At 43.5% G+C, this 17,200-nt stretch overlaps 1 protein-coding gene across 8 annotated transcripts in view; it reads left to right on the top strand.

Annotated features, from left to right (window-relative positions):
* Window positions 1-17,200, top strand: part of GRIA1 (glutamate ionotropic receptor AMPA type subunit 1) — a 349,668-nt gene that overhangs the window by 164,507 nt on the left and 167,961 nt on the right. The gene's annotated exons all lie outside the window — the stretch shown is intronic.

Here is a 17,200-nt window from a genome sequence, read left to right as displayed (position 1 = left end):
TATTAAGACTCCTGTCTGGAGGTTTGGACTATGTTAACCTAGGAAAGTTATCCTCTCTGAGCCCCAATTTTTACATCTATACGGTTGAGATGACAAAAATTACTGCTGGGAAGTCAAAATGAAGCAGTACATTAGGAACTCATCTGAGCGCTCTGTCCTTTGTAAGTGTTCAAATGTTTGTCATGGTCACTGCTGCTGCTGTTGCTACTTGTCTTCCAGCATTATTATTAGGCAAAATTGGGAGAGTAGGCATTTTATGCAGAAGTGCCCTTCTGAGGAAATGAAGAGACGTGAAGAAATGTCCTGCCCTCAGGTATAAAGATGACTCGAGGCGTCGGCAAAAAAGGCTACAGGTATCTCATGCTGAGAGAGAGAGACTCCTCTGAACTGAGGAATCAAATGCTCAGAAAGTAAGAGAGCTGGTGAAACCATGCTCCATTCTTGTTTTAAAGAGCTGAATGTCAAAATGAAGAGCCCAACATAGGAGCCCAATGCGTGTGTCTTTTCCACTAAACACACAGCTGAGGCACAGTGACTGCCATTTTGTTCTCAGGAAATGATCCCCTGGGAATGTGGGCTGCCGTCTCTTATTCTTTCTGGAGAAGAGTGATGTGTCATTAGACATCTTTTCATCTAGAAGAGTGATACCAGCTCTATGTCTAACCACCTAGTCTTTTCCAAAGGCTGCCCAAACAGAAATGTGAAAAGATGGGACTTGGTCCTTATGCCTAGGATTACGGGAGAGTGGGTGTGCTGGTATAAGTGATCCTTTAATTGGCTCTTTTTATGAAAGCTGGGACATGCATAGAACCTATTAGGAGGTTTTCAAAATATGTGAAATTATTTAGCTACTTACAAGATAGATCGGTTTACTACTTTCTCGAAGATGCCATTTCCTGACGATGCTAATTATGGAGGCATTTCAGAATAATGACCTCATAAAGTTCAAGCATCTGTCTCTGTGTGCAGACTTAGATAACACACAGCTATGACCTCACTCAGGCCAAGGGCAGGTCTTAATAGCTTGAAAGGACTGTGGTCAGAAAAGGAGTTTGGCTTAAACTGTTTTCCCTCTTAACTGTTTAATAAAAGGAAGTGTCTCATTGCAGTTGCTTATTTCCTCCATGATTCCATGGGGTTAGGGCCATGGTACCTTCGGGTCATTAGACAAAATGAGAGTAATGTCTTGGGATAGATTGGGAACCCCAAAACTCAGCCTTGTACTCCAGTCATTGGAACACTTTGGTTATTTTATTCCATCACACTGGTCATTTAGAGTTGAAGAGTCTAAAGATACTAGTCATTTCTAAAGGCTGATTAGGGCATTTTCCCTGGGGAAAGAGCTTCTCTACAGAAGAACTCCAAGATGTCCAAGAAGATGGGCTCTGTGTTTATTGAGAGACAAGAGAGGTGTTCAGGCAATGACAGAGCCCATGGTACTGGGGAGTAAAACGAACTGCTGCCCATACATAACGGAGGGTCGGAGGCAGAGTGAGGTAATGCGAGCCTTATAAAAGCAAAAGGCAAAACTAGGACCATCCACTTATTTAAAATGGAAAAAGGAATGTGTGTTTTTATCCCAATGCCCATCAAATTTCTTTTAGGAAAAAAGAAGTGAGAGTAGGAGGAAATTAGGCGTAGGAAAATATTATACAATTTCTTGGCCTTTCAAGCATCTTAACATCTGAGGCAGGTCAGGAAAACCATGGTGGAATGAAGAATCTGGATTCAGGAAACATAAACTCAAGTGTAGATTCTGCAGCTGTCACCTGTGTGACTTGAGGACAACATTCCCCTGCCCCCCCAGCCTCCACCCCTTGCCTTTCATATAAGGGAGTTAGATCAAACCTCTATAGGTTCTGTCTTTTCTGGCATTCTAGGGTATGATAACAAGCTAAAACAAGGATCCTGTTTTCCAATGTGTAAGACACAAGAAAAAGTACACAGTGAAGTGACCTATAAATTTTGCTGAACTTTAAATGTGAATTAGATGCAAACATGGAATTAAAAATTAGCATGAAAATCATTATCCTCTGTAGTTTAGGAAGTATAATGCAGTTGCTTTGCAGTGGGAAGAATGAATTTTGCACATCCTGAAATAAGCACTGAAAAATGTTAGAAGAGATAGACGCTACAGTAGTCTAGGCTTTTTTCCCCTTTGTTAAGACTTTCTTTTCTCATTTTGCATCCATGGTTAGATGGGGGACAAACATCCTTGAGATTCTACACGGGTCAATGGTACAAGGATGTAGAAGAATGTCAGGTCACCTGAGCACAGTCATAAGTAATGACATCATACATAGGTTTATATGACCCAGATGACCTGAGGATATACAGCCTCTGGTCAACCTGAGGTAGTATCTACCTGTCCTGAAAGAAAGGAAAGTTTATGCAATTGTTACACTTGAACTTGAGCTGAGAAAACAGCCTTGGAGACGGGAATTCATGCTTACTGAATGCCACAACATATGTTAGCATTTGACACATTTTGTTTCATTTAATCCTTATGCTAAAAGCACCCTATCAGAATGGGGCTGATGCCCCGGTGGTTCGGTGGTAAAGAATCCACCTGCAATGCAAGAGACACGGGTTCAATCCCCAGATCAGGAAGATCCCCTGGAGGAGGGCACAGCAACCCACACTGGTATTCTTGCCTGGAGAATCCCAAAGACAAAGGAGCCTGGTGGGCTACAGATCACGGGGTAAAGAGTCAGATACGACTGAAGTGACAGCATGCACACACTCTATCAGAATACAGTTTTTAAACATTGTTTGATTTTTTGATTCCTATTTGTAAAATGGGGACGTGAAACCTTGACGAAGGTAAGTAAGGTCTTACAGCTTGTAAATAATATTGGATTGGCCAAAAAGTTCACTCAGGGAGCTTATGGAAAAACCCAAGTGACCTTTTTGGCCAACCCAATATAAGCTGAAATTGAAATCTTCCCTGACTCTGAAGCCCGTCCTCCTCCACAGTACCTCATCACCTTCTGAAATCCTAGTTTTCATTCTAGTTCTGCCTTTGTTTGACTGTGGTACCTGAAAAATAACCACTCAGTTTACTCATCTGTTAAAAACCACAACCAGCCAATTGACCAAAACAGTGACTATTTGGCCTCTGTTCATCTTCCATGGTTTGTGGATGGACATTACAGTACCACATTTAATTCTCTAGGAACAGCGCCTCTGACAGTCATGAAATATGGTGGCCCTCAACTTTAAAAGGTCCTTGTACAACCTGAAACTATATGTAAACTGTACCATATATTTATATATTGGTAATGTTTTCGAAAAGAGTCCAAAGCTTTCCTAAGGTCTCAATGGAATCCGTATCTCCAAATGCTTTAGAACCTTCTGATCAGTAGATCTCCTTGTGATATCTTCTAGCTCAAGCATCTGTAACAAACTGAAATAAATTAAGGTTTGGTACATGAAGGGACTTCAAAGACAGAATTTACACTTGCACCAAAGATTATGCAATGTCATGGAAACAGACCTGGCAAAGAATCGAGGACTCTGGATCCTGGCTTATTCTGCCTTGTCACTCAAAGAGATGTTAATTCCCTATCTCTCCTCTTGTAAACAGTTATTATAAAACCAAATGTGATAATATGGATGAGAATACTCCTGAAAATATAAAGTTTCCTGCAAAAGTATGACATTAACTGTGAGATATTAAAGTATCAAGTCGTTTCACTAGTTGTCAACTGAGAAAGAGGGAAGATTGTGAGCTCCATCAGCAAAATTTAGAAGCCCTGCTTTTTCATCCTTCAGCAAGGTCTTACATCTGATACTTATGTGTAAATTTCCTTGACTTTAATGAGAATCAGTTGCGAATACAGCTTGCAGGGTTCAGATGGAGATCATCACCAATCTGGGAGCTGATAAATAGAACTTAAGTTTCTTCCCTAGACAACAGTATTTCATCGTTTTTTAAAATCTCCTTTATTCCATGAGGCAGGGGTTCTTAAAGAATGGTCCAGAGTCAGCATCATGAGCATTACTCAGGATCATGTTAGAAATGCAAATTCTCAAGCCCCACCCTTGACCTACTGAATCAGAAATTCTAGGGGTGGGCTGTTCAGTCTGCATTTTAACATGCTGTCCAGGGAATTCTGATACACTACAAGCTCAAGTTTGAGAACCACTGTCATAAGTGATTATCCCAGGACAGACCTCCTGGGCTACTGTGTTGGTTATGGGAAGTCGAAAGAGAATGAGAGTTCCAGTAACCTGGAAGAGGATCTAGCACAGCTCACTAAAGGGCAGAACACGACGGGGCATGTTCAGGGCTCCCCTGGTGGTCTAGTGTAAAGAATCTGCCTGCTAATGCAGGAAACACAGGTTTGACCCCTGGTCTGGGAAGACCCCATATACTGTGGAGCAACTAAGCCCGTGTGCCACAACTACTGAGCCAGTGCTCTAGAGCCCAGGAATCGCAACTACTGAGCCCATGTGCCTAGAGCCGGTGCTCCGCGACAAGAGAAGCCACCACAATGAGAAGAAGCCTGCACACTGCAACTAGAGAAAAGACCCTGCTCGGAAACTAGAGAAAGCCCACGAAGCAGGAAAGACCTAGAACAGTCAAAAATAAATAAACATAAATCTTGAAGTGCAAGTTGAGGGTGTTTTCACAGGTCTAAGTGAGGCAGCTACACTCAGTCTTATGCAAACAGAGGTTTCTCAGAGAAAGAAATGCCTAAATTTAGGTTTCCAAAGGATGAGAGAACTGGTCATTTTAAAGCGGAGAAAACTAAGATTTAGGGCACTTGGACAACTGTACTCCAGGTCACACTCTGCAAGCAAGAGGTAGTGTTGGGATTTGAATTCAGGTCAGTCCAATTCCAGAGTTCTTGCTTTTAACCACTACAGTTTGGCTGGAAAATAGGTTTTATCAAGCCTGTCAATCCTGATAAATTGATTATGGCTTCCAGGAAGGCTGGTGATGAGGACTCTGAGACCTGGGCTGGCTCAGCAGGAAAGGATGCCACAATCAATTAGTGATGTCTGCCTTGGGTACAGAATAGGGGAGTGTATGTGTCATGCATGCATTTGCTGACCCTGCACCGCAGGGTACTGCCTCCAGGACTTAGCACAAAGAGGGACAGACCTGCATAGCTGTCTCTTATTCATGGAAGATTGTCTCTGACTTTAAGGAACTTATAGCTCTGTGGCATCAGTGGGCACCTATTATATGTTACTAGGAGGTAGTCAGTGACAGCTGAGGATGTTATGAGCTGATGAAGCATTCATTAAGAAAGGGAATGAAGTTTTCTTCAAAAAGTGAAGCTGCTGATTAAGTGTAACAGTGAAAAACAAACAACGATAACAAACAATCTTATGAACCTAAGCTTCAAAGTTTGTAGGACAATTCACTTTCATTTTTTACTTCTGTTATTTCCATCAACATGGCAGATGTTGATATGATAGAAAATGTCACTGTTCGCATAACGTGTCAAGTTGGGACTCTCGTGCCTAGGGGAAACTTAAATTTAGAAACGCCACCCAAAAAGTATGCATTCAACATACCTAATGGCTCAACTGCAGAGTAGTTTAGAAGTTACTATCAGTCAGAGGGACTGAGAGCGTGGCTCTTTAAGGCAAAGATGGTACTAAGTTAGTGCCAGTTTGCTTCACACATGGTTTACGGTGTTGAGAAGATGGTAGGTGAGCTCTTTGAAGGGTAATCAAATACTGTTTTCACAATATATTTGTTAAACCAATGTATGGATTGAAACAACAGTAACAACACAACAGCAGCAACTGTTTCTAATAATCAGAGGAAATCTGATGGGTACCATCAAGTCGAGAGTCATGGGAAATGACTTCTGGATGAATTTCCTTTGCAAAACTTCTTTTTCACTTCTCCCTGTCTCAACTTCACACTGAACTGTTATAAAAACACTTTTTATCCTTGAAATTAACAATTTTTGGAAGGAACTTGTGCCCTGGACTTAGAGATCAAAAGGAGAAGATGATCTCCCCCAAAATCCCAGGTCAGAGCTGTTGGCCACCTGGGCACTTCTCCCCAGGAGTTGTGAACATTCATCTCTCAGTAATCATGACTTGGACAACCCATGTGTACCCCCGCCCCCGTTATCAGAGGCTCACTTTACGGTTATGGGCAGCCTTGGGTTTCAGCATCTGAACAACTGGGGCGTAAGCCTCAGTGGTCCCCCACTTCAGGGCTCTGCCTGCTGATAGAGCTCCCCTAACCCCCACCTACAGTTATCAGGAACTGGCTTCCCACTGGTCCTCCTCCCCCAAAGCATTTACACCAGAGATGATGGGGGAGCTTATCACCTTAAGATTTATTTACCTTATCTCACATTGGGAAAAGAGATTTGACAGTATCGGGAATCAAAACATTTCTCTGCCCAAGTCCTGCTGACCAGTGCAGAATTATCTCTGATCCATTTTACATTTTAAACATTATCTGAAACCTCAACAAGGAGAAAAAGAAAACATGACAGCCGTCTGTGGAAAACAGGCCCTGGGGTGCAGGCTGATAAGGACTTCACCTTTAGATAATCTTCTGGAGAACCATAAGAAATGGACTCAATGTGCAGAGGCTGTGTATCTTTGTATCTTAGCATCTTCTAAGGTACAAATTCCAACACGAAGAAGGTGCCCTGGAGACCAAGGCTGGGGGGTCTCTAGTTTAGATTATATGTTCTGAAAGAGGAAGAGAACCATTTAAAGGTTCATACTGAATACACTGAACCCTGAAGCTTCTCTTTTGCAGGGCTCCTGATCCTTTCATGGAGCAGCGAAATACCAAGCCAGTTCAAAGAAACTGCCTTATTGGCTGTGCGTCCTTCACCCCTGGTTGGTTTTGTAATGTGTATCCCAAATATATCCCTACCCATTGAGCAGTTCTGGTGCTGAAGCTTAGCTACATGCTGTCATTGTCCAGCCTTCTCTCTTTAACCCAGGTCCATGGCTGTTTTCTCCTTCATTCCATGGAGAGAGACAGTGTAGTGCTTTGGGTTGAGCCCAGGGTTGAGGGTAGGAACAAGATCCGGTTTCTATATCTGCTTCTGCCACTGTCATCTTACATGACTTTGGACAAGTATCTTCCTCCTCCCAGCAGCCCAGTGATCTGCTGTTAGTGCAGGACTAGGCTTCCCTGGTGTCTCAGACAGTAAACAATTGGCCTGCAATGTGGGAGACTCAGGTTTGATCCCTGTGTCAGAAAGATCCCCTGGAGGAGGGCATGGCAACCCACTCCACTATTCCTGCCTGGAGAATCCTATGGACAGAGGAGCCTGGCGGGCTACAGCCCATGGCATTGCAAAGAGTTGGACATGACTAAACAACTAACACTCATCTCTAAGGAGACTTTCCACCCTAACGTTCTAGATCTTCAAGGGAACTGGAATTCTGGGTTCAACTGAAATTGGTGTAACCAGAATTTGCCAACTTTCTCCTCTCTGGCATGAAGCATCACGCTAGGCATCACAGGGGATATGCTTCTATAAGATCTCTCTCTCTCTCTGAACCACAGTACTCACAGGCAAGGGGCGAGTGGGAGAGAAAAACAAGTTTACAGTTATCTCTGGTGCACAGCAGAACATACTGTGTGCTATGAGGAAAGTACAGATGATTACAGGGTCTAAAAGAGGCAGAAATTGCATCTATTTACCAAAAGTCAGACTCACACTTCACGGCATTTCAGATGAGCCTGTCAGGGAGGGAATTCAGACAGGACACAACTTAGTTTCTATAGCAACATTTACTGAGCAGGTCTTTTGTGCCAGCCACGGTTCTGAGTACTTTGCACACAATAACCCTTTATTCCTCTCAGTCTTTTGATATTGAGACTGTGATTATTATTCCCGTTCTGCACATGAAGAAACTGAGGCATACACTGCTTTATTAACAGGCCACAAAGAAAGGGGTATGTGTCAGGATTCAAACACAGGCCATCTGGTGGACAAGCTCCCATTTTCAATCTGATGGCTCTACTGATTGTGACACATGGAAAACCATTGACTCTGGAAACTGGAGAATGAAGAAGATCTGACTTCAGGGATGAGCTCTGTGGCCGTGGGCAAGTCCTTTCTTGCCTCTGGTCTCCCAGTTTCTTACCTGTGAAATAGCAGTGCTAAGTACTGGCCTCACTGGATTGTCATGACAATTCAGTAAAATGGTGGATGTAAATATGATTTAAATGATACAAAGTTCTATATATTCTTCTGTTTGTAAAGGCTTTTTTGATGTGGATCATTTTTAAATTATTTATTCAATTTGTTACAATATTGCCTCTGTTTTGTGTTTTGGCCACAAGATATGTGGGATTTTAGTTCCCTGACCAGGGATTGAAACTGCATCACTTGCATTGGAAGGTGAAGTCTTAACCACTGGACTACCAGGGAAATTCCTATATACTTTTTTTGAATTTATTTATTTTTAATTGGAGGGTAATTGCTTTACAATATTGTGTTGCTTTCTGCCGCACATCAACATGAATCAGCCATCGGTATACCTAAGTCCCCTCCCTCTTGAACCTCCCTCCCCTCTCCCACCCCATCCCACCCCTCTAGGTTGTCACAGAACACCAGGTTGAGTTCCCTGTATTATTTACAACAAATTCTATATATTTTTAAATAATAGAAGAAAGCAGAAGGAGCAGCATGAAGAGAAGTCTGAAGGTGGTAAAGTGCAAGGTGTATATATTTAGGCACGTGTTCAGGGCAGAGTGATCGTCCAGAGAGTCCCATGAGTAAGGGCTACCTGATGGGTCAGGCCTGGGGTCTCTTCCTCAGAGTTACACCTTGGGTAGTTTCCACTCAAGGCTTTACTTCATCTCATCTCTATATCTATGCTAGGCCTTGACTGTGCTCTCTAAAGTAGAGAATGACAAATGTAGTCCATTTTCCTCATGTTTTGCACTGTTGAAGCTCATGCCCAGAATGCCAACACAGTTCTCATCAGCATTTGAGTTCAGCCACAGCATTTGAATGAAAGGACTAGACCCTTAACCCTCAAAACTAATACAGGCATTGGCACATTAGTTTCAGCAGAATTAGCCCATGTAAGAGCGACACTAGGGACAATCCCAGCATAAAGAAATAGACTCATCTCAGGAATGTCTGTGCAGTAAGATGTGTTACCATCATCTTCTCAATGCTGTCCAAGGCAGCATCTTCAGATGGTGTCCAGGTTACCATAGGAACTGGTGGTAAAGCTGAAGGGATACGCTAAGAAAAGGGCACCAACTCAAGGAATACTCGGTGGGAATTACACTGGACTGGCACCAGAAGATCTGAGTTTGAGCCCTAGCATGACTGATTTTTGACTGATTGCCCCTAGAAACTGGAGGAGGAAATAGCAGCCCACTCCAGTATTCTTGCCTGGAGACTCCCACGGACAGAAGAGCCTGGTGGGCTACAGTTCACGGGGTCACAAAGAGTTGGACATGACTGAGCGCGCATGCACGATCCTTTTCTGTAAAATGGCACAACTGATACAGGTACTCCTTAAAGCATCTTTGAGTCTGAAAGCCCAGAGCATGCAGGTTATTTTAAGCAGAAACTTAACTAAAGCTATTCTTAGGCTCCCAACTAGAAGCTACATGTGATTTTGCATCTCCTACTAACTGCAGAGGTCACGTTTTCCACTGCTTCTTGGTCTTATCTCTCTCAGCTACCAGATGCTGCCATTTACAAAGCAACAACAATAATAATGTGACAACAGCAACAGACATAGTGGAGGACAGGAACTGTGCTAGCAATACATTTTCAACGCATTCAACTCTCAGAGCAGCCCCACTGGGTGGGTATCATCATTATTTCTGTAACACAGATGAGGAAGCCAAGGTTTCAGAGTTAATCATTAACTTGCCCAAGAGACAGTGGGGAACTGAGTCCAGTCTGTCCGTGGCATACCTTGTGCTCTTAGCCACCTAGATATCCAGCCAGGACTGAACATAAGGGTATGAACCTAGGTGTCCCAGGCGGCCCTGGAGGCCACTTGCCTTTGAAAAATGATTTCTAAAGACTTTTTCATAGGGACCAGAGCCTTTCTTCCTCAGGAAGAAGGAAGTCACTAACTCCAGAGAGAGAATAGGACAAGCAGTCCTTTCCCTAAAGTGAATTCTGATGATACAAGAGTGGACAGGCGTCCATTGAAGAGAGAAAATCAGAGGGAGAAAAGTAGCATGAGGAAAGTGCAATTACTCACTTTCTTGGTGATCTGAGAGACACTCCACACAGGAGCCCCCGACCTCTGCCCGACATTGTTCAGTGACCCTGACTGAGCGTGCATGGAAAAGTACACCAGGATGTGTGGGTGTCAGTGGAGGGGGAGTCACGGCTCATAGATTAGACAGAATGAAGGAACCAGCTGCATGGACCAGCCTCACTTAGAAAGCATCTGTTCCCAAAGCCCTATTAAGTGCCAAGCACACAGAACCATTCCTGAGACAGAGCCCCTGTGCTCCTTGTGTGAGACAGGAGACAAATCCAGGCTTGGCTGGCATTAACGCCAGACACTAAGTGCCATATGAGTCTAAACAACTTGCTTTGGGCGTAGAGTGGAGGGAGGATCCACTCCGCAGCTAACTCCAACACAAGGCAGAAAGTGCTACGAGCTCTAATGAAAGCACAGGCTGAGAGCTCCAGGAGCTCAGACAGGGATGGGTGGATTCTGACTGGGGTTAACACTGAAACGGTGGTGTTTGAGTGGAATCTTGAAGAACTGAAGTAAGTGTGAAAGGGCTGAGATGAAATTCCTTTCATCTCTGGGATGCCAGTATAAAGAAAAAGTCAGTTTGTCTATGTTTGCGTTTCTGAAGGCAGAATGGCTGCAAACATCAGAGTCGAAGTTCAGAATGATCTGATTTTGACTTCCGGATCTGCCGTGTCTGTGTGACCTTAAATCTTGGTATCGTCATCTGTAATAGGAGATACTAGTATCTTTTTCATGGGATTGTTGTGGGGAATAAAGAAATTAACTATGGTGAATGTTTAGTAATGCAAGTGTCTAGCAAATAATAGATGATAGCTTTTACTGTAGTATGATTACTGATGCACTGAACATTATCTAGCTCATCTGGACAACACGTGACTATTCAGCCATGCTGGATATTCGGACAACTTCCAGAATTAACTAAATGCACCTGCATAGTCCTTGGCACTTGTCTTCATCCTGGGTGCATTTTCCCTCTCCCCAGACCTTTGCACAGCCAGCACCTTTGTCCACTCCTGAATCACAGTTTTGCCCTTTTGGTTTGCATTTTGGTGTTCTCGTCCATACAATGGACTAAATTCCTGGGTCTCGTTTTCTCACTTCTTCATGCAGTACGGTTCTGCACTGGAGGGTACACCCTTTGAGGTGCTTTCAGATCCAGCAGTGAAGGCACAGGGCCATTATGACAGTCAGCTTCTCGAGTGAAGTCCTGCCTTGTTCATGGCCAAGTTTTCTCTGTCTCCTGTTCATCGTGCTACTGAGAATCAACAGAGGACACTGGAACCACAGGGAACTAGAACCAAATCTTCTGTTTTACTAAGGAGCACCACACAGGCCAGAGACAGGAAAACATTTGTCAAGTTTCTGTAGAGAGGCAGGCAGGGGTGGGTCTGCGCACTAGACCCTAAGTGTGGAAACTCACAGGTCAGTGCACCCTGTATGACTTCCCGTGACCTCTGTGCCTTTGCTTTGCAGACCCAGGCTTTGATAAGGTCAAAGATGCATTTCCTTCTGTCCCTTCATCCCCCTTGCCCACCCTCCTGACTATGGGTAAAACTGGAAAGGGCAGCCCCCTGGAGGTCCATTTGGACACACATTTACCACTCCCGCAAGCATCCTTGGATGTCGCTTACATACCACGTACTGACTTTGAGGCCTCACAGTCTGGAGACCAGCTGACAGGAAGAGAGGCAAGAAGACTGAAAACACTTTAAACAGCCTTGGAATTAAAGAAGTGAGAAGGAAGGCAGGAAACATTTGTGATGACCAACATCATAGAGAAGTGATAAAAATGAGGAGACCTTAACACTTGCCTTCTGCTCCCCTGAGATCAAGGATATAAAGGCTTTTCATCTCACATGACAGCTCCAGCTGTTTGGTGGTGGTGACCAGGCTGCAATAGATTTCAAAGCAGCGCCTGGGCTCCTCAGGCAAGAAGGCTAGGTAGAATCCTGTGTCTGCCCCAGGCTCCCTCTCGAGAAGCATTCACCCTTTCCTCTGAATATACAGAACATGCTATACTTCTACTTTAGAATTTATTTCATTTTCTCATGTCCAGTTTTTATTCATGAATCATGGGTCTGTCTTCCTCTTCACATTAGAACATTCCTCTTAAGATGCAGATGTAAGAACAGACTTGTGGACACAGCAAGGGGAAGAGAGGTGGCAGATGAATTGAGAGAGTACCACTGACATATATACAAAACAACAGTATTATCATGTATAAAACAGATAGTGGGAAGCAGCTGTCTAGCACAGGGAGCTCAGCTCGGTGGTCTGTGATGACCTAGAGGGGTGAGATGGGGCGGGGTGGGAGGGAGGCTCAAAAGGGAGGAGATACATGTATACTTATAGCTGATTCAAGCTGTCGTACTGCAGAAACCAATACAACATGATAAAGCAATTATCCTCCAATTAAAAATAAATTTTAAAAAAAGAACATCCCTCTTAAAGGTAGGCCCCACAACAATACAATTATGCAATTGCACTGTATCATATGTGATACATGATATAACAATATTGTATTGAATCATATATAATGTGCTTATGACGCTATTTATGATGACGTTAATTATATGATGTTAATTATTCAGTGAATATTATGGTTAGATATACTGCAAGGTACTTTAGCTTAATAGTAAGAACTCACCTGGCGGGATCAGACATGGGTAGGTTTGAATGCTAGCTCTACCTTTATCAGTTCTCTGACTTCTACCTACCTGTGCCTCAGTCCATTTATAAAATAATAATAATAGTGCATACTTTCTAGGACTGTCACACAGATTTAAACAGTTTATTACTTTAAAATGTGTAGTTAGTTCCTAGCATTAAAGGGCTCGATATACGCAGCAGCTAGTAGTAATATCAGAAATCACCACCATCATCACCATCGTCGTTTGTTGACAGTTATTATGCTGGTGACCAGAATCCCCAAAGCCTCCATCAGCTCCTGTCTTTCCTTAGATAGGAGAGGGAGAGATGCAAAGAAATAAACTGAAGGAAAGAAAAGAAATCCAGTGCTTCTTACTCTGTGGTTGTTGCACCACACCACACGGTGGGCTTCTGTGCACTGAAGGATCCCTAAAAGCTTCTTTCCTGAGGCTGTCCCCTAACCTTGGCTCTGTGGATGCCAGCCCTCTGGAGACAAGAAAAGACTAACCTAAGGCAATGAAGGCGCTTCCCAGGTGCCTCAGTGGTAAAGTACCTGCCTGCCAATGCAGGAGACACAGGAGACATGGGTTCGATCCCTGGATCAGGAAGATCCCCTGGAAAAAGAAATGGCAACCCACTCTAGTATTCTTGCCTGAGAATCCCACTGACAGAGAAGTCCAGTGGGCCTCAGTCTATGGGGTCACAAGGAGTCAGACACAACTTAGCAACTAAACAACAAACAACAAGGCGATGAAGGGGTGAGGAGAGAAGTTTTGCCTAATTTCTCAAATAAGGCAGGTCCAAGCTTTCCACTCAAATCTTCAGGGTGAAAGAGGTCCATCCTACCCACACTCAAAGCTGCCCCAGGCTTGCCTGTCACGTCAGAGAAACAACGCCAGCAGCTGTGGCACCACGGCCCAAACTGGTCTTGCTACCTCCTTACTTGTTTCGAGGGGAGGAGCAGGGGGAGTGGGTTATCCTAAACCAACAAAAACTGGGTGGGAGAGTAGGTCCTGGCATGGCTGTAGGGGTGAGTAGGCATGTGGGTACAACGAAGTTCACTAGTATGATGCTCTAGAGTGTGTGTAGAAAGTATGGAGAAAAACAGAATCTGAAACATAGAAATGATTACTGGATGTAGCTAGTGGTAACAGAATGTGGAGCTGAAAATGACCATGCTTGTATAGTACACGCCTATCCTCTCACAGCTGAGGAAACAAAATTCTTCACTTAAGAAGGAAAATAGTCTACCCACTTGGTTATTCACTTACTTGGCATGGACTGTACTGCTTAATGCCAAGGACGATGCTATGTGCTGTGTATACAGGCTGAGAAAAAGGGAAAGAGGCCCTGCCCTCACAAATGTACACCCTAAAAGAGGGACAGATAATCAACAAGCCAACAATCCATCAGATGCAGTGGAGTCTCTCATGACCAACTTCTATTCAACCATGTCTCTGGACTGACCTGTATTCTCCATGACCTCTATAAACCCCACACCTTCTGGACAGTAGCCTCTTCTCTGATCAGCCCCTATATTTCTGTTCACATTAGCTTTGTTGGAGACAGACTAGAAATCCATTCCATTTGTTTCCAAACCTATTTATACTCTGTGTTTTACTTATATATTTGCCATGTAACTAGAAGTTATGTAAAATGTGAGTGCAAAAAGAAAGTTGCTTTACTTCTCTGGAAAGTCAGTTGCATGCTTTTGAAAGGCTCAAAGATGAATCACTGAAACCATTATAATGCTAGGTATAGGCAAGGAAACTATAAAAGACTGTGGCGGGGGACACAAAAAAATTCTGTGCTTACATTTACGTTATGTCTTCAAGCTCCCACTACATAAAAGTTTGATAAATGTGTGTGCACTTAAATCTTTTAAGTTAGAAGAAAATCCTTATGATGAATCATTTTTTGCAATTCTTCACTTCAACCATCTTTTCCAAATAATCTAGTAGCAGCCCCTCATTGCCTCAGATGAAAGGATTTCTGCTGCAATTACAACTTGAGTAAAGTGCTGTGAGGGAAGCAAACTGAACGAGGTGACAGAGCACAGTGGATGACCTACTTAGGGTGGTCACTGAAAGATGCAAAGAAGCCAGCCAGACAAAAGTAGGAGAGAAGAGTTCTAGGCAGAAGGGACAGCCTAGCAGGGAGCCCTAGCATGTTGAAGAAGGTGCAACAGTGGATAAGAAAAAGGGAGAGGATGAATGAAACTGTTCAGATTACCAGGGTTCAGACAAAAGGCAGACCCTGCCAGGTCATGCAAGGCAATATAAACATTACTGACAGGGACTTCCCTGGTGGTCCAGTGGCTAAGATTCCACTCTCTCAGTGCAGGGGGCCCAGGTTTGATCTCTGTTCAGGGAACCAGATCCCACAGGCCACAACCAAGACCCTGCGCAGTCAAATAAATAAATATTAAAAAATTACCGAACACACACTGAGGACCCTCTCAAAGCTCAAGGGGACTATGTCAGGACCCCGTTTCCATTTTCAAAAGAACATTCTGGCTGCTATGTGAAGAGTGGAGGAGGGTGAGAAAAGAGAGAGAGCAAGATGGAGGCAGCGATGCAGGAAAGTGATAAAGAAAGCAGTAAATATGGCTGTCCCTCAGTATCTGTGGAGGATTGGTTCCAAGACCCTCCTCAGATACCAGAATCCATGGATGCTCAAGTCCTTATGTAAAAATGGCACAGTATCTGCATACAACCTCTGCGCATCCTCCCATACACTTTAAAGCATCTACAGATTACTTACAACACCTGATGCAAGTAAACTCTGTGAAACAGTTGTCGGCACACAGAAGATTCAAATTTGGCTTTGTGGAGCTTTCCCAATTCTTTTTTGCGAGTATTTTCAATCCACAGTTGGTTGGTCTGTGGATGTGGAACCCACAGGTACAAGAACTGACTCTGTGCATGGTGAACAGCGACACAGCATTGGCCGCTGGGGACTGGGGGTATAGTAGATACGTTCGTGACATCTTTAGAAGGACGTTTGTCTATGTTTTCTCTTGTCAATCAATCAGCATGACCAAACTTACAGCTAATTTTTGAAAGGTATTTATGATTCAATCTAGGGAGAGGGGGGAACCCAGAAGTCAAGTAAATCGGTTTTCTTCTCCTAGTTTGCTATTTATTGACTGTGCTACTTAAAGCAAGACTCTGAACTCTTGGAAGCTCATCTGGATAAAGAGAATAATAATATCCTCTCCAGTCTATATTATATTTAAGTTATGTAATTTGAATAAGATGATGTACTACATCAATGTGTATATTACCCTTTATAGTGAATGTAAGGACTTGGATAAGCTTAACAACTGGTAAGGCAGGTTTTATTGCCTTCACTTCACAGGTGAGAAAACCCAAATATATTCAACAGTTACTGAGCATCTACTCTATCAAGACCAGGGCTAGGCCCTGAGACTTTAAAAACAAATTAGACCCAGCCCCACCCTGTAGAAGTTCACAGTCTGATGAAGAAACAGACATGAAATTATAGAATATCAAGATAAGCACTAAGAAAGAAAGCACAGTAGAAGCTCAGAGAAGGAACTCATTTTTTCTGGATGGGTTGGAAGACTTCCTACTGGAATCAGCATCTAACTGGGGTCTTGAAGGAAGTGTAGGAGTTTTTCAGGTGCTGAGGGGCGTTTGTAAGGAATGTTTACAGAGGTATGAAGACCTAGCCGTGTGGCTGTGGTCTCCAGCATTCAGTGGGCTGTTAAGAAACGAGGCTGGGGGTGGATCAGGACCACTGAGACTCTCCAACATGGAGCCCTGTGGGTGCATTATGCCCAAGCAAAAAAAAAAATCTAGTACAGTAGCTTCTGGAGTATGTTTTCTCCAAATGCTCTCAGCAGTTCTGCATTGTATCTGCGCCTTTTACTCTCTCCTTCCTCACTTACTATTTTCCCCAGAATGAGTTTGAATCTCAGCCTTTCCCCTCCCACACACACTCCTGGATCTTAATTCAGGGGAGGCATACAAAGAGAGAACCCCTCGTCAGTAAGAACTGCTATTATTCTCAGAATTTCTTTTAGAAATCAAGGAGTCTGGACTGTTTCTTAGCAGGAGCTATTTCATCCTATTTCATGGATGAAACATCAAAACTATTTCATGTTTTGAGAAACCTTGAAAAGTGACTCAAATTTTGGAACAAAGGGAACTAAATACCAGGGAGTTGCTTTTGGAGGGGAGGCATGTCTGCAGAGGAGGAGGCTGGGCTTTTGCTAAAGAGTGTCAGTTGGAAATTGTCTAGGAGACCTGAGTTCTCATCCCTGGGCACAGCATGCTTTCATGCCTCAACAGTCCTATCTGGAAAATGACAAATAAGAAAATGTGTAGTTTTA

Source organism: Bos indicus x Bos taurus, chromosome 7 (genome assembly GCF_003369695.1).
Source record: "Bos indicus x Bos taurus breed Angus x Brahman F1 hybrid chromosome 7, Bos_hybrid_MaternalHap_v2.0, whole genome shotgun sequence".
Taxonomy (NCBI): Eukaryota; Metazoa; Chordata; class Mammalia; order Artiodactyla; family Bovidae; genus Bos; species Bos indicus x Bos taurus.
This window is presented reverse-complemented; position numbering and strand designations above follow the sequence as displayed.